Consider the following 27,925-nt stretch of genomic DNA (forward strand, 5'->3'; position numbering starts at 1 on the left):
GTTTCAAATACAGGGGAGCACACCCGGACATGTCCTGTATAGTGGGAGGGAGGCCCAAGCCTCACAATGTAGTTTGGTACAGGAGAACACACTGAGATTTGAGACTCCTGTATAGTGGGAGAGAGGCCTACATTTCAGAGTGCAGTTTCAATGCAGTTTAAATACAAGGGAGCACACCTAGAAGGGTCCTGTATAGTGGGAGAGAGGCCTAAGCTTCACAATGCAGTTTGGTACAGACAGTTTCGTTTGACGTCTGTATATGTTGTAGATAGAAGATTATTCCTACCTTATCCGTTGATGCTGGTTGACGGCAGCCTATTCGTTGTGAGTTATGTCAGGGTGCTGTGGCCTGTTGCAACTGCTTGTCTGGTGGGATGACTTTGCAGCCACTGCTAGTTGGCTGTAGTAGTGGGTTCTGTAGGTTACTCTTTGACTTAGGTGTAGGGCATGCTTATTAAGTGGTGGAGTGCCACAGGAGGAGGGGAAGTAGAGGTTGGGGTTTGGTGTATGTAAGTGTCTGGCGCCTGGCCTCCCCTGCTGACACCTGCAGACACTGTCTGGGGCTGCTGCTTCAGGAGCCGCCATTTACCTTGGGCTCTTAGCCGCCAGGACTGCACGGGCACGGACTGGCCTGGGAGGCTGTGTCAAGAGGTTAGGGGAACCAATCAAGGGAGGGTGCGGGAGGAGGGAGGGATCGGGCCAGGCTTGGGAATGGTAAGGAAAGTGAGATTGCACGCGTGCAGGGGGAGCTACACAATTAATTTTTAATAAAATAAAGGCTGATTACACTTATTGAATTAAGGGCCTAATGGATTTCTTCTTGCCTCATGGAAGCAACGGAGCCAAAAGGAAAATGTGGGTGGGGAGGGCTGGTAGTTGGCAGAGGCAGGTATGGAGGCTTTTTCAACCCCCATTTTTATCAAACATATGGAAAAAGATTAAGTATGTTGAGGTGTGCTTGTCTTTATTTCTGTTTCAAACTTTGTAGTACACATTTTCTGTTTTTATCATGTGTTTCATGAGGACATATTGGTAACATTCTGTCTTACGTTACAGACACCATGTGAGGAATTCGACCATCCGCACGGGGAGTGTGGGCTCGCCTGGGCTTTTTTGACGTTTTGTAATTAAAATGAATGATGGGAGATCAACCTCAGAAACTGTGTGGGGCTAATCTGCACACATTGTGGGGCCAGCCTACAGGCGCAATCCTCCCTGCCACATTTAGTTGGAATGTGACAGCCACGGGTACATCAAAGCATCCAGGAAAGGGGAAGACAATACCTTCCTCTGGCCATGGCCAGCCTATTTAAAATATCAAAGGCCCCATGGATCTGCCCTCTCTATTGTCCGTAGTTCTGCTGGTGGCAGCGCATACTGATCAATTAATTGAAACAGGCCTGCGATAGGCCTGAGAGCAGAAGTGACAGAAGGGGGCAGGACACTAAAACCTCTTTGATATGCATGTGTCAACTTGAAGCTAGCTCCCACCCCTCTGTATGAAGGGCATGTGAATGGTATGTCTAGGACAATTATTTACAGTAGGCAACCCCTGCTGGGGAACCTCCTTTCAGAGTGGTGAAGTATGTGATTTGAGAGAGACATAAGTCTGTTCTCACTACAAACTTAAAGGGATACCTGAACTTTTATCAAGAATCACAGAGAGCTCAATAACCAGAGAGACACTTTGATCAACAACAGACAGAAAGATGGGTGGGACTTAGTAGTACATGTTGTCACCCTTTACCTTGCCTGTTGCTGGAGGGGGAAAAAGGAGTGTAAACATAAATATTAAAAAAGGGTGTCTCTCAAAGGTGGGCTAGAGTTCCATTTATTTTGCCCTAACAAATACCACACAGGACGTAGGTTGGGTTGCCTGTGCGACTCAGAGCCAGTTTCCACTTTCTAAACCAAAACTGATTGCACCTTTGTCGATTAACCTACTTCAGCAAAACTGCCATTCTACCCATGCCACGTCGTCCACACACTGATGGAGAGGGCATAAAACAAAATGGCAAGGAGGGGGATTTTCTTTTTTCTTAATTAACTTGTATGCCCCAATTTCTACAATATAAGTGCATTTGGCTACTAATGTGGTAAAATGCTACCATCCTGGTGTAGCCAAAACTACATTTCAGCTGCCACCAGCCTACTCTCCAACACCATGTTAGAATCCTCCTGGGATTAAAATGGGTGGACACCTGCCCAGGCAGCCATATGGGATACTAAGAGCAGCACATAACAAAATTGATTGCAGCAACACAGGGGCTTCAGTATGCTATGATATGATATCATATTTTATTTGCATCGTGCTCCTACACAAGTGTTTCAGAGCGCGACAAGGCAAGGGAGTGGAACAGGGGATAACACAACAGCGATCTTACTAGGCCCAGTGATATTGAGAATGCGCAAGTGCATGGGAAAGGGAAAGGGGAAAAGTGCATGGAAGGGGGAGAGTGGAAAGTGAGGAGCAAAGGAGAACAGATAAATAATAATAAATACAAATAAATAGAAAATCGATGCAATGAACAGTGGTAGTGCAGCTAGCAAGTGATAAATGCTGCGTTTACGTCAGCAGCATACTGTGTGAGTCTGAATAAGTGCAGAAAAAGAAGAAAATGGGATGTGGGGGATTTTATGGGTACAGATATAGTTCCCATTGCAAGGGGTGGCCAGGAGGCAGTGCAGGCGGATGGCAGGGTGAGCAGGCACCTGTGGCAAGGTCCACAGTGCCAAGAGAGAGCAGATCAGCAGGTAAGAGGGGGAGCGAAGGCAGAAGCAAAGAGGAAGGTCTTGAGGTGCTTCCCGAACTGGAGATGGTTCTGCTCAAGTTTTCGAGTGGCAGGGAGGCTATTCCAGAGGGAGGCCCAAGCCAAAGACAGAGATCTACCCCCAGCTTCTTAATTTGAAAAACAACTGACCATGAGGGAGTTAGAGGTGGAGGAGCGAAGAGCTCAAGAGGGGATGTTTTTGAGGAGGGATAGCTGAAGGTATTTTTGACCCAGGCCTCAGAAAGCCTTGTGGACAATGCAGAGGGTTTTGAATGTAATCCTTGTATCCACTGGGAGCCAATGGACATATTTCAGAGCTGGAGAGACACGATCCCGGGGCTTGAGGCCAAGGACAAGGCTTGCAGTCCTCTTCTGGATTAGTTGCTTAGGGCGGAGAGTAGAGGCAGGTAGATTTAGAAAGGGCTGTTACAATAGTCCAACCTAGAGAGAACCAGAGCTTGGGACACTGAGCTTCTGGGGGAAGGAGAGGAAATGCAGAGTACGTCTGAGGAGGTGCAGTACTAAGTTTGACTATTTAGAATCATCAGAGATGTGGGCAGAGAAGGAAAGTGTGGAGTCAAAGATGACCCCAAGGTTCTTAGTTTCGCAGGTGGGGCTAGGAGGAGGGCCAAGGTCATTGGCAGCTGTATAACCTTTACAGTTAGTAAAAGAAAAGAGAGGCACCTACCCTCGATGTACTAAACACAGGGCCCATTTTCTGTTAAACAATGGTTGCACAGCAACCTACATGGGGAGCTCTTTCATTACACAGGTGATTAGATAACCCTGCAAATGAGTGATTGAAGCACTACCTTCCTCTAAAGGAATGGGAGAACCACCTTGTTTTGTATAGAAATTAATTCACCCATCACAGGGATGACTCAACACTGCCCTTCTTTCTAAGGGTATAACATCCAGTGACACCCACTGATATGTTGGAAATATCAACCACAAGAGGTATCCAATTTACCATAGCTAGGTAGCCCCTGTGCAAAGAGGCAGGAAAGGACAGTTGCCACAAGAGCAGGACCTGCCATTCAGGCGTTGTGGCGCTATAGAATGCAGTGTTTGGCAAGGCGCAGCAGGTTTTGTGGGTTTATAATGGCAAACGCGGCTGTATACCCTGGGTCGCACATCTGTGAGTATGAATAGGATTGCGAGTTACTTATAACAGCTGTGGATGGGTAGCAAGCGTCTATGCAGCTAACGAGTAGAGCACTTCAGGACAAGGCATAGTGTATTCTAAAGGAAAAGCTAAAGTGGCGCTGGGATTTTCAGGAGATGGCAGCCAGCACGGACCTTAAACAATAATTGCCCACGGAGGAGCGCTGAACCCTTCTTTGCCAGCATGAGGTTATAACACTTCCATATATCGCACTCGAAGGGAAAAAGAAGCTTACTGCAAGCGCGCACATTTTATTACCCCCAGAACAAAAATAGACAAACAAATGTATTGGCCAGTTACAAGAAGGCTAAATGGTAACACGCAGGCAATTGCTGTACCCCAAATTAATTTGAAAAAGCTGAAAGGTTTCAATGTGTCTTTAAAAAATTAACCTTCATTTGATTGGCTGTCACATATTTAAATGCGCTCAAAGGATGCAGGTTTTTTTTTGTGTGGGGGAGGGGGTTGCTTTAACTTGCAACGCAGGCAGGGAGGGTTTGGTTTTTGTTGAAAAAATTGAAGCAGCCCATCTTATATTTACATTTAGTTAAAGTTCACGCTTGAGTGATAGGGGTGGGGTTTGACCATTGATATTTGTGTTTTATTTTCGTTCTTTGCATGTTGTAATGGACGTCTTCTATGGCAGGGTGTTTGAAAGCGTGTACATTATGACCACTGGAAAACATGATGTACGCCTCTTGCATTCGTTTGCTGTCAGAAAAACCCATGCCTGACAGTGTGGATCTAGTCTTTCTTGCTTTTAAAAACCTTAACGTTAGGCTGAGCAAAAGATATGCATGTCGTGTTCTGTTCTATGCACGTTCCGTGTGTTTAATGAGGGTTTTGTGATAAATGGCATTACACGGGGCTGGTCCGCATGGATGATTGCACCTGTCCATTTCCGCACTGCTCCGCAGTTTGGGTAGGTTGGGGCACCCCCGGATGCAGAGGCACCTAATGAGCGTTTTTTTTTTGTTTTGTTCTTGTCAGTGGCAGAGCAGCACAGTAAAAGGCTGCAGTGCACAGCTGTAGAGCCAGCAGTGCAGCAGTGGCACAGTGGCATGTTCGGTGCCTGCAATGCTAGGGACCCGAGTTCACAATGCAGGACTACAGTGTTCATTTGAAATACATTTTTGTGGGGTGGGGGGGGGGGGTTGTGGGAGCGCAGGCCGATGGCTGCTTTGCATTGAGTGGGGGAACGCTACAGCAATTGAGCTGTCCCAGAATGCCCAGACAGTTGCCACAAGAGCAGGACGCAGGCGTTGTGGCACTGTTGAATGCTGTGTTTGGCAAGGCGCAGCAGACTTTGTGGGTTTATAAATGGCAAATGCGCTGTATACCCTGTGTCGCACATCTGTGTGTATGAATAGGATTGTCAATTACTTATACTAGCCTTGCTGTGGATGGGTAGCAAGCTTCTATGCAGCTAACGAGTAGAGCACTTGGGGACAAGGCAGAATGTATTCTTAAGGAAAAGCTAAAGGGGCGCGGGGATTTTCAGCAGATGGCAGCCAGCACGGAGCTTAAACAATAATTGCCCGCGGAGGAGCGCTGAACCCTTCTTTGCCAGCAAGTGGCTGGGGTGGAGGATTTTGGGTTAGAAGGCAATGACGTTGTAACACTTCTGTATATCCCACGGATGCAAAGCGCACATATTATCCCCAGAACGAAAATGGAGAAACGAATGTATTGCCGGATTACAAGGAGGCAGTTGCTGTACCCCAAATTAATTTGAAAGGGTCGAAAGGCACTGATGCCGCCCTGGTCGGATGCAGACTCTGCATCCAAGCTTTGCGGCCTTCAGGTGAGATTAAGGGGGTACGTTTGTAGAAGATGATGGTATGAGGTACTAGCAGGGCAGTACCAATCATTGCAAGAGGGTGGGAGAACCAAATGCCCTGCTTTTCTCCCCTCCTACTCCACTGACAGCCTGCACAATTTTTCATTACATTCCTGCCCCCAAACCTCCCTCCTAAGCCCCAATCTTCTTTTTTGGTAACATTAGTGGTAGATGGCTTTTAACACGTAACACAAACAAACAAAACTGCAGGGCCGTTGCAGATGCAGAAAAGTCATCTATTAGTGCTCTGTGCAGGCGCTGTGGGGCAAAATACATGCAACGCTCCTAATTTGCAGATGTATTGCACCAACAGAAGTGACTTCACATGAAAGGACATTGCAGGGAGCATCATCATCCTTTGAATAAATTGCTATTAGTAAGCCAAGTGGCAAATAACTTTGGCGCAAAATACCTAAATTGCACTATTATGTATGGGGCAACCTTTGGCACTTTGAAACACTATTCATTGTATAAAGCACCTAACAAATGCTTAATAATTGAAGAAATATAATCATTAGGCTTTTAAAAAAAAATAGCATGATATACATATAAGCTATGAAGTGATTCAGAATCACTTAGAAAGCTGCAGATAACATCTTGCGAGTAAATTATTTGCCCAGGATCACACACTTTGGTTAAATGGTGAAACCGGGCTGTGGACAATTTAAATAACTGAGCACACCTTCACAGATTTAGTTGATGTAGACATTTATTAAGGTTTTGCTTTGCATTTCATGTGCTTAAATAATACTTTATTTATAGCAATGCCTTGGAAGCAAACCAATTACATAATAACCTTAGACTTTCGTAGTAAACTAACTTTGTAAACATTGTCATAGAAATATGTTGGGAAATGAGAGTATAGCTTTAGTTTTATTCTCCCCATCCTGCATGCAAAGTCACAATAGCCTGACACAGATTAATGGGAGCCTAACAAATCCCCCTTGCATTTTAAAGCCATAGTCATTATTTCATAAAACATGTAACATTATGCACCCGTTTCACTTTGGATCACTAACCTCCTGTTGTGGTTTATTAAGAGGTCACAGCCAACTCTGGGAGTTTCTTTCCCCACAATGAATGTGATGGATCAATAAAGCCCTTTTAGTTTTTGTTAAGGTTCAATGTGGTAAGGCCTCCAACCCGTCTCACACCCAACCCGCAACAAGTAGCTGTTGCCGCATTGGACTAGGAACCAGGCCGGTGTGTATTCTGAATATATATTTATTCACAAAGAGATTAACATCAGCCACCAATGCTGTAGCAGCACAAGAACAAACATGACCTCTGTACAGGAACCAACACAGAGATAATACTAAGATATGCAGTTACAAATATTTCGTTTTAAATCACCCACCCATGCAGAAAAAGATAATTAAACACAGTGATTTCTGATTTGGGTCAGAATACTTTTCTCCCAGCAACCCCCTCCTACAAACATCAATTAAGACTTGGCCCCTGTGAACTGAAGGCCAGTGGCAGAGAGAGGCATCAGAATGGGAAACTTGGTTTTGGGATTAGAATCACAGATGCAATACGAGAAAGAGAAGCACACGATAAACCTTGTTTTGCCATCTAAAAAGAACAGGTAGGGCTTTGGGGTTTTGGTCAGAGCACAGTGATTTATGGGGCAGTTTCGTTTTGCACCTTGCATATACAAATACAATACAAGTCTTCACACTTCTGATTTAAAATGAAGGGGATCAACGGGGAATTTTGTCTTGCACCCTCACGTGGAAACAGGGTTTTGGGGTTAATTCTTTTGGCAAATCTTTTTCTATACCGACTCAAAACACACTGAAGAGTTTGTTGGTTTTGAAGGCCAACAAACCACCACCCGTGATTTCTATAAGGGAATTGATTTACTTTAACTAAATATGCTAGGTATCTACACAAACAGGATATTTTTCTATGGGGAAATAATTTTTAAAGCATTGTTTTAGTTATCGGTCCTACACAATCTATGGCTTTGGGGTAATTTTACTTAAGAGGCCTTGAAACGGGCATCAGGGAACTGCTGGTACACCAAGGGGTTCAGTAGAGGATCTCCTCTGAATCCTCCAAGGGGTCTCAATCGGCTTCTATGTCTCCTGGTTCCTGTCTCCAATGCAAGAGTTCGGCCTCTTTGCTGATATGTTTCTTGCAAAATTTCAGCAGCAGGTTGCCTCTCGGAATTAGTGGAAGAAGTTCAGTTCTAATGGCAAATTACATCACAAACTTGTCATGATTCTCGCGAAAGGCACTGGTTGCCTTTTACAACCCACCTCCCACCTGTGTGCTAATAGGACAAGGGGACGGGGCAGTGAGTTATGACAGCTGTGGGATCATCCCACTTTGAAAGGTGGGCTCAGCCTGCTTTTAACACGCAATCTCTCAACATGGCAAGTGCCCTAAATTGTCAAATCTTTACATGTATGCATATATTTTTGAGAACTAAATTTTAAGGCAAATTGGTTAAGGCTAGTCTGAAGTCAGCACGCCCTTCCTATGCAGAGATACAGCTTTTCTTCGTTTACTCAGGAGCCATATCAGTGAAAAATATGCCATTTTATAGTTTTCATGTTACTTATCTCCCTCACTCTCATACCAACTTTCACATCTCTCTGAATCAAAGGAAGGCCCAAATCACATTTTCTCTAATAACTTTAGTTATGTTTCTCACAGTGGAGTAGCTTTGCTGAAAATGTTGGTGGGGGGACATGACATGAAAAGGAAATATGCCCCTGCCAAATCAATAGGGACAAACTGGTGTACAGTGAAATTTGGGGTGGGACAAACACCCTTGCCCCCCCTATAATTAGGCCCATGGAACTTTCTCACACCAGTTGTTCTAGCATGGTTAAACGGGGTTGACTGTCACCTTTAATAAAAGTTTGGAAAGACCGTTGTGGCGTGTACGTTGCCCTTTTTATGCAATAAAATGTATTTTTCCATTCACATAAACTTCAGCTGCACAGGCCGCACTCTAGCCCCCACCTTTTTTTACTGTAAGTTTCATTTATTCTTACATGTGACTAGGCAGGGCATGGTTTATGTTTACGTTTGCCTCCCCCTTCAAGACATGTGAGGCCCTGAAAACAACTCTTAATGGACATTGTATGGCACTTGTGCACTCTAGGTCACTCCTGCTGCAAGAACAGACATGGCTTTATCAGTTTTTCACTGTTTTTGATCTAAGAAGTGTATTTCTTTCTTATATTTTTAAGTAATGGCACTTCTGAATTGCCTATATGTATAAGGCTGTTATAAGAAAACCATGTTAAAGCTTTCAAATTCAAGTGAGCATCTCTCTTAGCATACTGTCAATTTGGATGAGTAAAACACGAAAATGACATTCTTTTATTGTACGTACAATGGGCTTGGTTTCACTTTAGCTGCTTGGAGCACAATCTGGTATTCCATTGAAGATACTGTACACACTGCCATTTCTTTATGTATCAGTGCAGCTCTCCAGGGATTAACAGCCACATGTCTCTCTTTTCCTTCCTGAAATGCATTGCGCATATCTTCACGCTTTTGGTTTAGGCCCACTTTCTTTCCTTATTGATTTAGGTTCAATAGTCCTTATATCTGACATTTCTTTGCTAGCATTAGATTTTGGTGAGCCTTTAGAATTGACTCTGGTCTCTGAATGTCTAGCATTCGGGGGCTTCATTACACCACGCACTCTCATTCCCATTTCTAAAGCGACAGAAGTTGTAGCAAGTGCAGGAATATTTAATTTCAGTATGAAGATGCGTTTCGGTCAGTGTGCCGATGGTTAGAATCACAGGTCCGAAGGCCCTTTCATGTCAGTAGAGCAGCAGTTTGCTAAGTAGTGCATTTTCCCAGACCACAATTTGGTGCGCAGCATGGTAGCATTGTTATCACACCTATTATTAGATAATGTTTGTAAATACATATGTGCTCGCCAGATTTTGCCATCCATTAGATTATGAGCTCCCAGACATTCCTTTGGAGGTCAGAGGGCCTTCAGCCCCATTCACTTTTCAAATAAAAGTCTGTTGCAACGTCATCAAGGGTACATCGTGACCTTTCATTTGAAGTTTATTCTGGAAAGTGAACTAGAAAATGTATGTATATTGTATAGCAATGGGACACTTGATGAAGTACAGAAATCATTTTGTAGACTCAAAAACTAATTAAGATGTGAAAGAATGCTGCAGGTTTAAATTTCCTTGCCACAGCATAAAATGTGTCCAGGCGGCTCTGAACATGCACCGCTCTGGAGGTCAGTCCATCAGAAGAGACAGTCTGGGAGAACGCGTAATGGGGCTCTGGGCTCTGCCCATCAGAAAAGACAGCCTGGGAGCGCTATGGCGGGGCTCTGGGCTCAGTCCATCAGAAGCAGTCTGGGAGCACGTGTGACAGGGATCCGGGCTCTGCCCATCAGAAGAGGCCGCCTGCGAGCGCTATGACTGGGCTCCGCTCATCAGAAGAGGCACTCTGGCAGCACTCAGCCCATTGAGGGCATAGTGACTGATGACCTTCTCATTACCTCACAGGTTTTGCAATCTGTATGAAATGGATAAACCAGGATAATGCAGACAGAAGTTGATCCCTTACAAAATAAGAGAATGGAAGGACATCTCCTGGGTTTTGTTTCACTGGAATACCTGCAAAACATGGAAAAAGCAGGGAATGTGAATTTATCGAAGAAAAAAAGGCTGTGAGCCACCTTAGTAAAATTTGTGATGGTGATTTTAAATGAATGTGCCAGCTGTATTTCATAAAGAAGCATTTCTCTGAATGAAGGAGCATTTCAGGGGCACTCTGTGTAGATGGGTTATATGAGCTGGGAGTAAAGACATACTACTAATCACAATTGCTATCATATATTACTGTTTGGAATATGTTTAAGGAGTTGATAAAGCTCTTGCACAAAATGAGGCATCATGGCCCTGACACTAAGAGCAAGGGAGAAATTAGTTTGAAGAGATACATTTTAGCTAGAGAGGAATCTCTTCAATAAAATCAATCGAGAATGACAAAAATGTGAAACGGCACGTGGGGAAACAGGAGGTTTTCTGTTTCAGTTGCTTCTTGTCTGCTATCCTTCTTTTCCCAGCATTTGTATCTCTTGGTTGGTAACACTTTTATTCAATGACAGAATTAACTTTATTGCTAAGACAAGATGTGTTGGGATAATGTCCTTAACTGAAACTAGACGAGATTCACTGCATTATTGCTGTGGCTTCTGGTGTGGTTCTAAAAATGGAGATCACAGAAGATTAACATCACAAGAGAAATAATGGGCCTCATTACAACAGTGGCGGTAAGGCAACAACAGCGCCGTAGTGCTACCGGCACCATTGTTACCTTGCCGCCACATTACGAGTTCTGCTCGCAGAGGCCTGGTCGACCAGGCATGCAGAGCGGCACCCGCAAGCAGAACAGGATGGTTGCAATGGTACCGTTATGAACGGTACTGCTGCTACCATCCTCCCCATTCCCATTTGAGACCTATGGGGTTCCCGTGTAAGGGGAATTACCGGGCCCGCAAAGGTCGTAATGGCCCAGTTATCACGCTTTCGTAGGAGCCCAAACTCGTAATGAGGTCCAATGAATGATATGTGCACCTGCCCAAAAATCGCCATTTGCCGGCCCTGTATATGCCATTGCTGCACAGTTTCGAGTCCAGCATGAATCTGGCTTCACTGCTGCTGTTCACAGCTGGGATGCTAGGCCAGTTGCCGGTCCTGTATCAGCCCTTGCCGCACAGTTTCAGAGTCAGATCGGATCTGACTTCACTGCTGTTGTGCCACATAAAACTTTCTAACTTATTGAGCATGTTAAGCACCCAGAACTGAAAAGTTTTGGTTCCATAAGTCAATTTCGGAATAACCTTACCTTTACCTGCATAGTATTTCACTACAGGGGTCCATGACCATTTGCCATTCTTAGCTTTGATCCCTAACATCTGATTTGCCAAAGCAGCAGCCTTATACATCAAATATTAAAGTATGTATAGCTTGCTAGTTTTGCCAATTATGGGGAAACCAAGATAAATTCAATTGTCAACCACCTTGATACAATTCTGGTTAATCTTCCAATTAAAAACATGCTTTTTCCTGTACTTAGTAAAGTTCAAAACCTTGGTATTCCTTGTATTCATTTTTACAGAATTATCTTCAGCACATTCTGAGAAAACTGTTATCAACTGCTGTAAACCCATAGGGGTGCGATCAAATACCAGAAAATCAGCAGCATAAGAAGGCCAGACTAATTTACACAACCTTAATTTTAGAAGAATAAACAAGCACAATTCCAAACACTCGTGTACATCCGACATGTACATTTTAAAGGGGCAGGGGGCCAAGATGCACCCCTGCCTCAAACCTGTCCTAGTTACGATTTTCCTTGAGAGAGAGAGAGATCCTGATTGATGTAGATGCACCTGTATGTTTGAGTGCTTGTACAACCCAATAATCGGTTTGTCCCACAGGTATTCCCCTATTATACAACTTCATCCAGAGATGATTGCGATTCATCAGATCCAAGGCAAATGTTAAATCAGTTGAGGCCACATATATACACACATACCTTCCAGACCAGGTGAATTCCTGCAGACACCTCAGAACGTTGCCAGTCAAGTTGGTACTATGTAGCTTCCTAAAGCCTTTTTTGAGGTTCCCTATAGCTGTCCATGCCTACCGCCCATTCTTCAAGAGGTTGTAGCAAGATAAGGGCAAAAACCTTATTGTCCGCATAAAGGATAATAATTTGGCGAGATTCTACAATCAATGTTCAGACCCTTTTTATACACTGGGAGAATATGAGGTGTGCAAGAAAGTAGAAAAGCACCCCTTGTCAACCACATCTATATAAATAGATGGTCAGAATGGTTGTCCATACCAATGGATCACCCTTGAATAAACAGTTTGAAAGATCATTATGCCCAGGGGTTATTGAATGACTTACTTTCCCAATAATATCCTGCACCTTCTCTTGATCAAAAATGTCCCATAATCAACACATTATACAGGATTAATTAGAGGAGAAAGCACTGTCTCCATTGAATAAAGGGTTTCAAAATGACAGACCCAGTCAGCCACTTCTACTGCATTAATGTTTCTCTGACTGCCCACAGCCTAAAGAGTTAACCACTCTCCAGAAGATTCCCACAACACTCTTTTTTTGGGATGTCAAATGTTGTTTATTTATTTTAATTCTTATAGAGCGCCAGCATGCCCGTAGGCCTCAGGGCGCACGTAGAAACCTAACAGGACAGACAAACATATAGAGAAGCCTGTATAGATCAGAGAAGGAGCAAGGTCAAGGAGTTATTCCATGTTGAACAAGTGGGTTTTTACGGCGCGTTTGAATACGGAGTAGTTCTGAACCTGCCGCATCTGGGCTGGAAGTTTGTTCCAGAGCAGGGGTCGCTGTGTATCAAGAGGTGTGCCACCAAATTTAGCTGTCCTATTTTTGGGCTGTTTGAGAATGATGGCCAAGGATGACCGAAGGTTCCTAATGTTTGGCTTAATGCTTATACGGTCTGACAGGTAGGTGGGACTGCTGAGACTGAGGCATTTATGAGTCGTGGTTAGTATCAACATCTTTTTGAAGATGTGCACGCTGTTGCTTGTCCCCAACTTTGCCTAAATAGTTTTATTTCTTTTACTTCATCAAGCACCAATTCATTTTTCTTCACTCCGCGTATAAAGTACCTCACCACGCGTTTCTTCTGTGCCACAATAGTATCAAAAACATGGATGTATTTACAGGGCTTCCCCAATTGCATGTTAGTCACCTTGTTTTTTCAATACTGTGTCCTTTACATTTCCAGCTATAAAACATTCCTAATTGGTAAGATTAAAAGTATTTAAATCGTGAGTAATAAGTGAGTTGCATCTGCTCTAAATGATACTTAAGCGAGTAACTGCCTCAACATTAGATAGCTAAGTTATCACCTGGATAAAGCTCTAGATTAACAGTACCACCCATATTACACCTAGGCAGTTGCAGATCAAAAGCAGCCATCAAAATATTGCGGTCACTCCACAAACGTTGTACAACGTTCATGAGACTACAACAATTGAATAAAAAATGATCAACAAGAATATAAACCAAACCGGAAAAATTGTTAACTCTATGCCAGGTCATCATACCAGGATTATCCTCGGCACGAAGTCCATTTTAAACCATGTACATTTTTTTTAGAGTTTGAATCCACAGGAGGCAGGCAGACCATGTTAATAATATTGTCCCCATTAATACTGGTTGAATTCAAATCCTGTGCTAATAGCACTATTCCATTGTCAGTCGAACCATGCAAATTCAGAATAAAATCTGAGAGTGTCTAAAAACTTACTTGGTAGACACCTCCATGTGTGTCACCAAATATTTACAAACACAACTTTTCTCATCTCCTTTGACATACAAATACTCACTTCCACAGCTAAATCCCCCCCCTTGCTGAATGTTATATTCCTTAATACTAATGAAATCTGGACCAGATTTGATGATAAGCATTTAATCACCTGCCGGACGTCCACCAGAACCTTTACAAGCTGAGTAGAAATAGATTTTGTATCCGTCAAAAACATGGCAATCAACCAACTATGTTTCTTGCATCAGGATGACCTTGTGCCTTTTTTTAAATTCTAGGTCACGATTCGTAAAGAGATCTGCGAGTTCTAGAGAGTTCCAGGATAAAACATTAAAATTAACACTTTCACGAAAGGCTATAATCCCATTGGGACCCCCTGGGACTGTTTTACAATGCACCTGTTAACCAGGATCAATCAGGCTTTTCATTTGACTTTACAACTGAAATGTGAACCATTTGAACTTCCCTAGGCTCCTTACCACCCTCAGACAAAGTGATCATAATATCCTTGTACAAGTTTGATCCTTGAAGGTGAATTGATAACATAATTGTGAACATTCCTAGGCTTATATTCAGTGATGTCAAAGCCCACTTGCCTAAGAGGAGCAGACTCTCTTACAATGGTATCAAAAACAATCTTAAAAACAATCTTAGAAACAATGTCTAGTGTAATCAAATTGGTTCTAATTGAGTCAATAAACTCCACTCTCTCGATGTCCTTAGTAGAGATAACACAAAGATTCAGAACTTTGGCAAATACAGACAAAATATTCAACCAATACAAGATCAATTGCTTATCTTCTCTACATAAACTGTCCAGCAAAATCCTGTTTGATTTATGCTTCACAGGAGGTTTATTACCATTTGCTGACCGCGATTGCTGCCTTTGCTGGTTTTTGGCCCCAGAAACTTGTTGTCCCTTGCAGATGCAGACTTATCCGGACATCCCATACCCTTCAACATACTAAAAACCGAGTTGTTCCCTAGCATTTGCTACTTTCCAAGCCCAGACGATTCTCCCATACAGGGAGTCTTAGTCCTTCCTTCAAGTATCAAGAGAACTAACAGGACAGAATAGACCCTGTCTCCATTTGTACGGCAGTAGAAAGGGACCTATTGATCAAAGTGGTTATTGGTGTAACGTTGCTAGCTGATGACAAGCTCATTCATACATGATCTGCTTGTACCACGATCGAAAGAGAAGCCCTGACCAGGGATGTATGTTTAACCTTATGCCGACAATGGTCAGAGCTAGTTTCAGCAACAGGGTCACAACAGGCTTGCACAAAGTTGAGTCACTATCCAGACATCCCTCATCCTCAGTTTGATCCATCCTGTATAGGATTTGCCTTTGTGACTCCTATCTGATTATTAGCATGACTTTGAACATTTAAAAAAGATACCTGAATTGTGAGAGGAGAGGCGAAGAGAGACAGTCGGAGCAAGCTCTTTGACTTTTTCAGTCTGTTTCTTCTGCTCATTGTGGAGGCAGCGTTCTAATCGACAAAAACCCCTTCCTCCTGTGGTAGCGTCTCGGAGAGGAAGTCAGAGCAGTCCGACTCATCCATGTGGACTGTGTTTCCTGATTGTCTCCCATTGCGCAGGTTTCTCCTTTAGAAACTAAAGGTCAGAACATATTTTACCATATACCTTGCTCAGTGTGGTAGATTTAAGGATAGGAAGTCCTCCTTCCCCTTGGCGGTTTTCTTTTGTCTGCGACTGCCTGCCTTTGGAAACGCACGTCTCAGCTTCTGAGGAAACTGTTTGGCTCACCAGTGGGTATTGATTGAGCCTTGTGTCTGCCCATGGTGCGCTTTATCTTTCCTCAGTGTTTCTTATCAGGGATTTGCCTTGAATGAACGTGCACTGTTAATGATAACTGGAAATAACTGACCTACTGTCGCTCTTAAATCAGTAACTGCGGGCCACTGGAGCCTTGGAGCTGATTTTGGTATTCTACAATGTGGTTTCAGCACTGAAACTTTCTCGCTTTTAGTTTTAGGTGGCGACTGCAGGCCTCGTGCCTTTGAGCCGACCCAGTGATGCATTTAACCAATACCTGTGTTTGCCTTGAATATCGAGAACTGTAAATAACTTGCCCAGTGCTATTTTCCAATCGGTATATGTTGGCCTTTGGAGCCCATTTTGGAATTGCACACTGTGGCCTCTGTTCGGAAACTTCCTTGCTTTTAATTTCAGGCAGTGAATGTGGGCCTTGAAGCCTTTGAGCCGACCCAGTAATACATTTAATAGGTAACTGTAGATTGTTGAAGGCTTTGAGCTGATAGAACTATTGTACTCTGGCTTTATTATTGAACATGTATTTGATTTTATCAGTCTTTGGTCCATGTCTGTGGGCCACAGAGCCTTTGAGTGGATCATATTGTTGTTATAAAGGGCTTTGGTTCCAAGGTTTTATGAATTTTTCTTCTTTGTTTTACATTTGATTCTGTGTTCTGCATTCTAGAGTATATTTTTTCCTAAAGTAGAGTACATTGTTGTCTGTCTTATTTCTTATGCCCCATTTGTTAAAATAATCAATGCCACAAAAGAAATCCCAAGGAACAGAACACGGTGCAATAGTGCTCTCTGCAAATTCAAAGAGCTCAGGGCAAAGAAAGAAATGACACACTTGCTCAACTAGAGAGCCCCTTGAACTCTGTCCAAAAATGACTTTGTCCGACATTAGATCTTATTGAACAAATACAAAGGAACAGGAAGAACAGATTCCTAACCAAACTCCAAGTGAATTACTTGCCTGTCCGCCTCAAAAACCCACTTTAAAAAAGGGGGAGAATGGGGAGATACTTTAAATGAACTTTGAAGAAATTCCAGACTCTACCCTTGTAGAGGAAGTCCGACAAACAAAATGGGACATCATCATTATAAATTCTCAATTGGACGGACTCTCTGGCCAGACCATAGGGGCAACTATGGAGGAACAACTTCAACCTCAATTTATTTTCTATGACTGAGGTACAGCTTCATTTTGATCAGACCCAGTAAGAATGACACTTCAAAACCAAACATCTCAGATTTTGTCAAGCTCAACAAGAAAGGAATACAGAAACCAACAGCTATCAATAGGCCCTGAGCCAGGCCTTGGGTCTCCCGACTAGAGAAAACTGTGCGGATCTAGCACCCAAAATGAAATAATTTTAGTACACGAAAAACACAATTGCGAGCACCCGTGCTGGTTATCTGGTTAAATCTATTCACTCCCCAATTGTATATCCTGAATCACTAAATTCCACACTGAATGCCTCATCATCCTCTGCAGTTTCTTTTGTAAATCCAATTCCAAGACAATCTTTTGGTCTGAATCTCCATTGTTAAAAATTACTATAATTGCTACGAATAATAGTATCATGGCTTTAACAAAAATATTTGAAATAATGGAAAACAGATACTCATTCAATACTATTAAACTCACTTTTATATAAAGTGACAATGATGGAAAAAAAATTATGTAAATACAATTTCATCTTCAATTTTAAAATGAGTATCAAGGAGGTAATACCACCAATACAACCTTTTTTACTTACAGTAAACAATATTATAACCGTGGCAATTCAGACCAGATGTATCATTGATGATTGGATCTTGGAGGAGCACATTACACTGATTCCACGGGACTGGGACAACGTTGAAACATATCCAACTCCATTAGATACAAATATTTTAAAATCTCTTTGATTTAGAAAATAGAAATTGTCAAGAGACTTTTTTCGATATGTTTACAAATAAAAGGAGGAAAAAACCAAGATCTGGTCAACATTTAAAAAAAATCAAGAAACAAACCTTTGCTAATAAAATCAAACTTTGGCTCCAGGAAATTCCTAGGAGCATTGACCATACCCTCACAGGACCAGGGAACCACAAAATTAATAAAAAAAAGAAAATCAGGATAGTAAACTTAAACAGAAACCACCACATTGTCGACTGAAGGGATGGGAGGGCAGGCCAACGTTTAGGAGCAGGCTTTGGTTGTAAGCACGGGAACACAACTCTCCACGGGATGAGAACCTGCAGCATCTCTCTACTTATTCAATACCAACTGAATTATCAACTCCTAATCCAACTACGCCTAGTGGCTCTGATCCAGTTATGATCACTCGCCATATGCAATGTATTGTGACACATTTAGAAAACAAGAGTGTTTCATTTGGAAAAATTCACCACACTCTTAACAGAGAAGTCTCCACTCATCACAAGACCAGGAGAGGTCTATTCAATATCCTGAATATACCCCTTAAGGCTAAGGGGAGCCATAGGAATGTAAATAGGTCTAGCAGTGGGAGCTCTAGTGCCGTGAGAGAAGGGCATACATCCTATGAAGGAAATGGAAGACTAAGCTCCTCTCCTATGGTTTAAAAGGCTTGATTCAGGGTAGGGGACAGCAAAAGGATGATCAAAATTGCTTATACTGACATATAAAGGATAGGCAGAGGTTAGACCCCTATCCTAACAGAACATTTGTTCTAGCACTTATGGAAGCAATCCTGGGCCTAGCAGCAATTCAGTCTAAGGATATAACCCAGATACAATTTGTTGATCAAAATGTCCCAGGCAAAATAAAGCTGGTAGTACCATCAACGCTTTTCAGGGAAGGCTTATAGGGAACAAAACATTATTTTAAGCAGCAAGGATTTAGATTAAAGAAGGATAACTGTGATCCTAACTGTAGGCATTCATATTCATAGAGGTAAATATCCCCAACTATGGAACCTCATTTGGGGTATTTACCCTTGCACGTTTCTTGCCAAGGAGATCAGGGAAATTTAGTGAGATAAGTTGTTGTTGCACATACCACAAACATCAGGGATCAAACTGATTGGTTATGATTACAAGGTGCCTTTAGGGAAGGACAGAAATACCTCACTAAAGTAATGTTTAACAACTACTACAAAACACAATATATGACTTGACTCATGGAACACTGGATGCTTTCTCATTAAGTATTGCATATAAACACCACACTATTATCTTGTTTCAGGAGACTTGGCGTCTTGATCCACCAGTGTGGGAAATCATGCAATTTCAGCCGCTAAAGGTAAAAAAGGGAGACCTTCAGCCAGTTTATTGATGGCATGTAAATTAGATACTGGATTAACCCAGGAAGCTTGGGTGGCTCCTAATCCATTTATCCAACTGACAATACTGTATGGCCCTAAAACAAAGGTTTCCCCCTTAAAGCAGCATGCTGTGCTGAATCTATACTGGAATCTGCAAGCTATTGTGGATGATGAGTTTATAGGGGCAGTGGAATCAATGTTGGATCTCTGTCAGGCTGATGATAACATTGGCACTGTCATTCTAGCGCGTGACCTGAACATCAAGTGTTTTCAGACTGGAGATACCTTAGTATCCCCCAGAGGACGACACTGGCTACACCTAATGAACAACAGAGGTTTTGTTATGTTGAATGGGGCCCTTAAAGGAGATATTCTCCTGCATCCAACTTGGAGGCACTTCTCTCAGATAGCAAAAATTGACTACGTGTTTGTTTCCATACACTCCTTTAATGAAATGGTTGAGGCTTGCATTTCCACTCAACATCTAAGTGAGCATGACATCCTCGCAGTATCCTGGGAACTACCAGTTACCCCCTACCCCCTTGAGAATTATCTGTAAGCACAAGGTACAGATTGAAAGTGGGAGAAATAGATTCAAGTGGACGGAACCTACGCTAGAAAAACTGAAGGGGTGTCTCAAAATAAAATATTAAAGAAGTGGTGATGGAATTGAAGGGAGATGTGCCGGTCCTAAACTTAATGGAAAACAAGCAGTACGGGCAGTGCAGCACTTTTGCATAGGAAGCCTTCATTCCGATGGCAAATATGTAATCGACCTCCCCAGATTGTGCCAGAATATAATTCCGGAGTGAATATAAGTACTAATAATCACAATAGTCCATTAAAACTGGTGGTGAGACTTAAGATGGAAACAATGGTGGCCCAAGCCCCGTTGTCCATAAAAAAAAATGAAATTCTTAGCTATTCCAGTGATAAGCTTTTATACGGGCCTTAGACAAAATTAGAGGAGCATAGACCCAATTGGGAGAAATTAGAGGGACTGTATTGGAAAAGAGTATTACTACTTCCAAAATGTTTTGCTATACAGACAATCCGCTTCTGTTTGGTCTTCCGTCTTTGGGAGGCATTGAAACTTGGCGTATTCTGGTACTGTATAGGAAATGTTTCAAGAAACGCTATACTACCTGCTTGCTACCGGTTTTAGCTCAGATATTAACTATACAGACAGACAAATCCTTAGAATCTTGGGTAAAGGAATGTTTGGAAATTATGCTAAGGGCAGATTTCGACATAGATTATTATTAAATATTTCAGAACAAGTGAAAACGTTTTTTTTTTTAATCATGATTGGAGGACGTCCTAGGAGGACTGTAATAAATATAAATTGTTTACTACTGGTATGTTTGCTATTAAATTGCTCTATCAAATTCCTATATACTTGCAGAAATGTCTGAACCCTAGATATTCCAATTTGTTTTTAAAGCTACCTTTTAATTTATGGATGACCAGAGAGGTTTTAGTAACCCATTCAAAATGGTCAAATAACCAGAATTCTTGTAGATTCTGCCAAGACAAGGGCGAGCCTGAAACATTAAAACACATTATTGTTGCTTATCCAAATCTACTGATACAAAATGAGGCAATTTTTCCGCAGACACTTCTTAGATGATAAATTGCTGACTAGGGATAAAATGTGGGACATCATTTTTAATGGTCAATTTATGTCAATAATTTTAGCTGCAGTGAATTATTTGCTGTTCTTGAAGATCTTACCAAGTAAAAATGAAGAAGGGTTTTCTTTTTGATGCTGGAAAATTGTGAAAATCAATGGCTTTGTTTTTAGAAATTGGAGAAAGATTTATTAAATTCTTTATGTATTCGATATAATTGTATATATATTTGTGTCATTTTATGTAGAATAGAACATTGAAAAGGTTGAACATTTTCAGCCAAACCATAAAAGTAAAAAAATTGTAAGCGCTATCTCTAACATTTCCTGAAGGATTTCCTATTTGCATTTTTCATTTTAATGTTTTTAGATTTTTCCCTTGACACAATCTTCCATTCTTACTCTTCAGGACCAACGTCTTTCCCAGAGGCTCAACATTTTTAACTGCTTTCGAGGCTATAGGAGGATTGCCAGCATCCTCCACCGGAGCCAAAACCTGCAGCGATCGGCACATTTATTATGTACAGTGAATCACAGGAATTACTTGCACAACCTGGTTGCTCAGATTGTATGGGTTGAGACAAACATGATGAGTTCTGCATTAAAGAAATGGCATGAAGCAAGTAGCAGAGGTGGGGTCCAGGTGTATTCGTTTTCAAATCCAACTCATTTGCTGTGTTATCCATTCATTTTAGTATCGAATTAAGCAGTATACCACTTCCTGTTTTGGAGAATGCCTGAAGTGTGGTGAACCTATACAAAGGCCTTCCATATGTACTGGGCATGCCCTCCAATCTCTGGGTTTTGGGCTCAGGTTGCAGAGAAACTTGAGAAAATAACATCACTACCGGCAGTGTTGTCCCCCTTGAAATATTTGTTCGGTGACATTGGCAAGGTGGCCAAAACCACCAGACGTTTGTTCAATGTGGCTTGTGTTGCGAAACGTTGCATATTGAAATGTTGGAAAGCCACGCAAGCACCCCAAACTGTTGATTTTCTCAGTGAACTTACATTTGTTAATGAATGCGAAGATCAATCTGTTTTGACTGTACCAGTGACAAGCCGCCCTAAGGACATTTGGGCGACTTTTAGGGGCTATCTGTGTGACATGCTATCCGACATTGACTCATCACCGAACTCTACCCCATAATCCATTTGCTGTTACCTCACGTGTATAATGTTGCATTTGTACTACATTGAAGTTGATTTAACTGTACTGCTTGCTACCGATATAACTCTCAATGAAATAAAGTTTTTAAAAAAATAAAAAGTTTAACTTATCAGTGTAAATGAACCCTAACGTTTATTTTAGTTTTAATCAAACAATGAGCAGCTGCATTTCTACTCTTCCAAAGCAGGAATCCGGCCTCACGGGTTCGGATCTGCATTTCAATGACTGAGGGCTCATGTTACACCCTTGATAAGATGAGTGCTACTGTGCCATCCTCACAAGAACCGCTTCCTGCACAACGGACAGCCCACAGCAAGAGATGAGTAAGGTTAAACCATGAATAAAAGCAGAGCACATATATGTATTACTGCATTTTTAAGGTATACATCTCTTTCGGCATTAGCTTTTCTCACGGAGGGGCCAGTTGGTCAGACAGCTAGTATGGTTAATCCACCAGCTGCAAACATTCCTCAAATCTGTAAAAAAACACTGTTCAAATCTCAAGGCATTAACTATCAAGTACTAAAACATTAGTACAAGTAAGGTGAGTGATAGGAAGACCTGTTGCAGAACCACTGCACTATGTGAAGAAGCATAAGTCTGACCATACTATATTAAATTATTATTATAATCGTTAAAGTTAATGTAAAAGTGTATTTATACTGCGCACTATCACCACCGGAGTGGTCCCCTGGCGCTCTGAAAGGCAAGGTGGTAGAGTACGTTTGTAGGACATAGCGGGAGAAAGAGCAAGAGAGCTGTGATGTACTGTTGGCAGCTTCAGTTTGGTTTTCACTATTCGCTGAGTGTAGGTGTATTGTCTTGGTTGGTAGCCTTACTGTGCTGTTGTGCGAGGCTATGTGTGGTTTGTTTCATTGATTGCGCTGTAGTGAAGTGTGTGCATTTTGAAAAAATGGTTGTAGTTATTTTAGAGTTTGAGAGGGGTGCAGAGCGATTAGTTTTTTTATTAGTGGGGTTGGTTGTAGACATTACTATCTAGGTCTGCTGCAAGTTAGATGTTCACATTTCTATCTAGTTGTGATGTCAGGTAACATTTATACTCATGTCCCGATGTGACACGGGGCAATAGTCTCAATTCCGTCCAGATTTGACGCAGGCCACTAACAACAATTCTGTCTAGATATGATGCAGGCTAATAATTACAATTCTGTCTAGATGAGACGCAAGGTAATATTCACAATTCTGTCTAGATGTGACGCAAGGTAATAATTACAATTCTGTCTAGATGTGACGCAGGCTAATAATTACAATTCTGTCGAGATGTGGCAGAAGCTAATAATTACAATTCTGTCTAGATGTGACTCAGGCTAATAATTACAAATCTGTCTAGATGTGACGCAAGCCAACAATCACAAATTTGACCGATGTGGCCACTGCAGTTAGAGTGCCTTCCACATAGATATGCGGTATCGCCGATAACCTTTTCTTCTAGATGCTAAACATGGCATGCAAAACAGTACACAACTCGGGGGGTATATTAGGTGGGGAGAGTTGCTAAATGGAAATGGGAATATGCAGGCCATAAGCTAGTGGGTGGTGGATTAGATAGTATATGGGAGAGGTGGGCCAGTTAAGTGGGGCACAGTGATTGCTGTGCCCCCCTGTCCACACCCCACTTACTATGTCTGTTGCTACCGGTTGACGGCTGCCTGCTTCCTGCTTCTCTGGCCGACACCGGCAGACACCATCTAGAGCTGCTTCTTTTGGATATATACAGGGCAGTTTCATTTCCTTGGGTAACTTTGCCACAGAGATAGTATTTAGCACTGGCCACTCAACCAATGGGCATTGTTACCCGTTTGGTTCGGCAGTAGATGTAAACGGTAATTCATTTACTGTTACTTTTTTTAAGCAGCAACAGAATTGCTGTGAATTTTACCACAGAGCCGAACTCTGAGATTGGAAGTAAAGGGGAGGATTTACATGCAGCATGTAGCCGATGTTAAATCCTTCACATTACCTCCAAAATCATCAGATTTTCGACAGTGGAATTACTTCTAAGTATTCCACAAAATCCACACTCAAAAAGACAGTGATTAACACTGCTTTATCACCACATATAATCCTGCTGCTAATCCACTCAACTGAGTGGCAATAACAGTAAATTACTTTGGCAGTAATTCCCAAAAGCGGCCTAATTTTGAGTTTGGTAGTAAGTGAAAAAAACTGTCAGTAAGAGAATTACCACCGTTATCACTCTGCCAAATTCACGGTCACTGAAAGGGGTGCTAATTTCTCTAGCAGAATTAGCCTTTAGGGAATTACATTGGTGGAATTATTACTGAAAACTGGCGGTAATTCCTGCAGTGCTTATTTCCCCAGAGCTATTAGCACCAGAAACAAAAATGGTAATCCCACTGATTTACAAGGCGAAATAAAGCCAAAAGATCACCACAATGGGTGTTAATTCCACCACCTAAAAGGTGCCTTCACCTAAAAGGTGTCAAGTCCCAAGTAGCACAATCCTTCTATGTGTCAAATGTATCCAACATATTAGTGAGATACTCAATATGCTTACAGATTCTATAACATGCTAACCATGCAGATAGTCTTTCGGTACCAAGGTTTCCGTTATAGGCATCCCCTAGTTCTCTACACAGAGTTAGAACATGCCTGTTTGTTTCAATCTTCCCTTCGATCTTACATATACTGCAGGTGCACTTCTCCTTAGTTAGACCCATACTAGGGCCATGCACTGCAAGTGTGGGAAGTGGTCCTAATATTAATAACAGCACAAATCGTCTTAGGCGATGGTCAGAGCATATTACCAGATATCTCTGTACCCGATACCTCACACCTGACATTCATGCAAACTCGGTGTAGGATTGATCGTAATTTTGACACCAGCCGTGCGCTCTCACTTTCTTGGTGAAGCTGTGTTTAAGGCTATGTGCATCTATTGTCCAATCAGGCTCACAGCCAACTTCTTCAAACAGCTTTCCAATAGAATCTAGGTATGTCCTACTTAATGCCAAACAAGTATTGCTTAGCATCAAGCCCAGCAATTTTAACAACAGGCATAAGGGATCATTCATGGTTTCTAAGTACAATTAAGCCTTGCCTTTTCCAGACTCTACCTACCAGGGACATTATACCTAGTTCCAGCCTTATGGTGGCCATAGGTATGGTGCTTGGCATCCCAAGTATTCTTTTCCATTACTTCCTCTGTAAAACATCAGCCATTAGAACAGATTCTCATCAAAGGGATTTGCCTCCAAACGTACAATAAGGCAGCACAATAACACTGCTCGTATACCATCATGAGTCCCTTTATACTATACCCAGCAGTACTCTGAGCTATTTTCTGTGCCATGTTTACAATTAACATTGCCTTGAGCTTTTTAAAAGCTCTCAGGTTTTCATGCGTTTTTTTGGTGCTGATAGGCACCCCAAGTAACAGTAATTGTCAACCTGATCAATAATACCCATAGTACAATATACAGTTTTAGGTCAGGTTTTCCTCCAGCTAAAGCACATGTGTCTGATCTTATTAAAATTCACTTGTAGGTGGTTTTCACTAGCATAACAAACCAGTTGATTCAATGAGCGATATAGGCCGATGAAGGTGTGGTCCAGTATGACGATATCACACCACGTGTTCCATGCCAATTCTAGGAGGAACTTTTTTAGCTTCTTTCAATCTCCCTGCCCAATCCGCTAGATAGAGGTTGAAAAGCAAGGGTGTGAGCGCACAGCCCTGCTTAAGGCCTCTATATGTTGGTATAACGGGTGTGCACTCGCCCCTGCTACTCAACTTCACATTCACACTGGTCTCCTCATGCAGTTGGGCTATTGCATTCAAGAGTGCATCAGGGATTTCCCACTCAAACAATTTCTGCCACAGTACCCGTATGTCCACGGAATCAAATGCAGCCTTAAAGTCTATAAAGACCACTTGTAGTAGAGGGTTTGTTTTCTCCATGCTTCATTTATCAAGAGCTTTAGTACCAAGATGTTGTGGGGAGTTGCTAAAGCCTGTTTGGAATTGGGTCAGGATCTTTTTCTCCTGCACCCATTCTTGAGATCATTTAATATGATACCAGAAAACAACTTCCCAGGTACATTGAGGCCTTTTTATATACTGGCACTATCACCGCCTGCCTCCAGGATGGCGGCATGATTCCCTCCCAACACACTTTCCTGAATAATTAGTTTAAGATGTCTGACCAAAGATCCTCGTCTTGCTTTAACACCACACTTGCAAGCCCATCAGGGCCCGGTGCTCTGGATTTTTTCAGATTCCTGCATTTTATGGTCTCCCTATCAAACGAGAAGGGCAATTCCCTAGGTTTTAGCCTTTTGGTGTCGGATACAGACACAGAGCTCTGCTGTATACCTTTAATATGGGCAATCCAGCCCTCCCCACTAATAGGGTTGATTAGCTCATCAGCGTTGGTCCCTCTATGGTTATTTAGGTACCTCCATATTTTCCCTGAGTCCCTACTGGCCAATACAGGGGCCATAGTTTGCCAATGCATGTTTTCTCAGATTGGTGCCAACCTTTTACCCATTTTGTGTAGGCATTTTTGATCTTTTTTACTGCTTTCACTTAGATAGAATGTGAATATTGGCATGTCCATGCTTGGATAGAGTTGTAAATGTTGGCATGCCTGCACCTAGGCGAAACCTGAATGACTAGCATATGCCACACTTACAATTGTGAACATTGGTCTGCATCGCATCTGGATGGTACTTTCAATGTTAGCATGTCCACAGTTGGATAGAATTGTGAATGTTGGTCTGCATCGCATCTAAACAGGTTTTGTTTGAAAGATAGCATGCCCGCGCCTAGATAAAACTTGAAAGTTAGCATGTGCCACACTCAGAATTGTCAACACCAGCCTACGTAGCATCCGGATAAGATTGTGAATGCTGGCATGCCCACACCTAGACAGATTTTTGAACATCGGCCTGCGCCGCATCTAGATAGGAGTGGGAACGCAAACAAGTGCCACATTTAGACAAAACTGTGAATGTTAGCATGCTAGAGGTCAGGTAACCCACTAACCAATATAAGCTCAAACTCTGCATACTTTTCTCACACAAAAAATCACACAACCATCTCTCGCACGACAAGCCGAACGCACTTCACAACACTGCAACAACACATCAGCCGGAGCAACAGCACACGCGGACTGACACCGATCCAATACCCGCACCAAAGCTCAGTATCTGGTGTATACCATGCTGAAGCTGCCAACAGAACACCGCTCCTCTCACTATCCTACCCCCTGTTCACCTTACTAACCCTTCCCACCTTATCATTTGCAGATCCGCCAGAGCGCCTGGGGACCAATTCCGTTGGTGACGGTGCACGGTACAAATACCTTTAACATTTAACATTTCACCACATCAACCTTGTGCAAGCCCATTGAGCTCATGTAACATATCTCCCTCCTCATTTCACGGTTTGCGTGTGGAATAGCACTCTCATACTTTTTCTGGTGGATTTTTCTTTCCTTCAATTGATACCACCCAGTCTCTAAAACAATGCTGGAATACAGCCATTTAAACCATGCTATTTGCTCACCTAGAGACATACAATTCACTGATTCTACAATATGCTCCACTTATTTCTTTAATGCCCTGCTGAACTTGACCAAGTTTGAAGCTGACCAAGAGACCCTACTTCCAGCACTATTTACTTGCACATCTACCAATAATATTGGAATAACTCCACGGTCTGCCACCAGTAATTTTAACATAAGTACTAAATGGTCACATACCTGCATCCTTATGACATGTCCAGCATGCAGCTATTGCAGAAGAAGTCATTTAAAGTTGCAACACAATTCCCATTTGACCATGTATCAGTCCCAGGGATATCCCCTGCAGTTCTTCCATTCAGCATGCACAAATCGCACTCCTGCGTACAGTTGAGACATCTTTCCCCCTGTCCATTGCTTTGTGGTTTGTTTAT

The sequence above is a fragment of the Ambystoma mexicanum genome, chromosome 10 (assembly GCF_040938575.1).
Source record: "Ambystoma mexicanum isolate Mex_15411 chromosome 10, UKY_AmexF1_1, whole genome shotgun sequence".
Lineage (NCBI taxonomy): Eukaryota > Metazoa > Chordata > Amphibia > Caudata > Ambystomatidae > Ambystoma > Ambystoma mexicanum.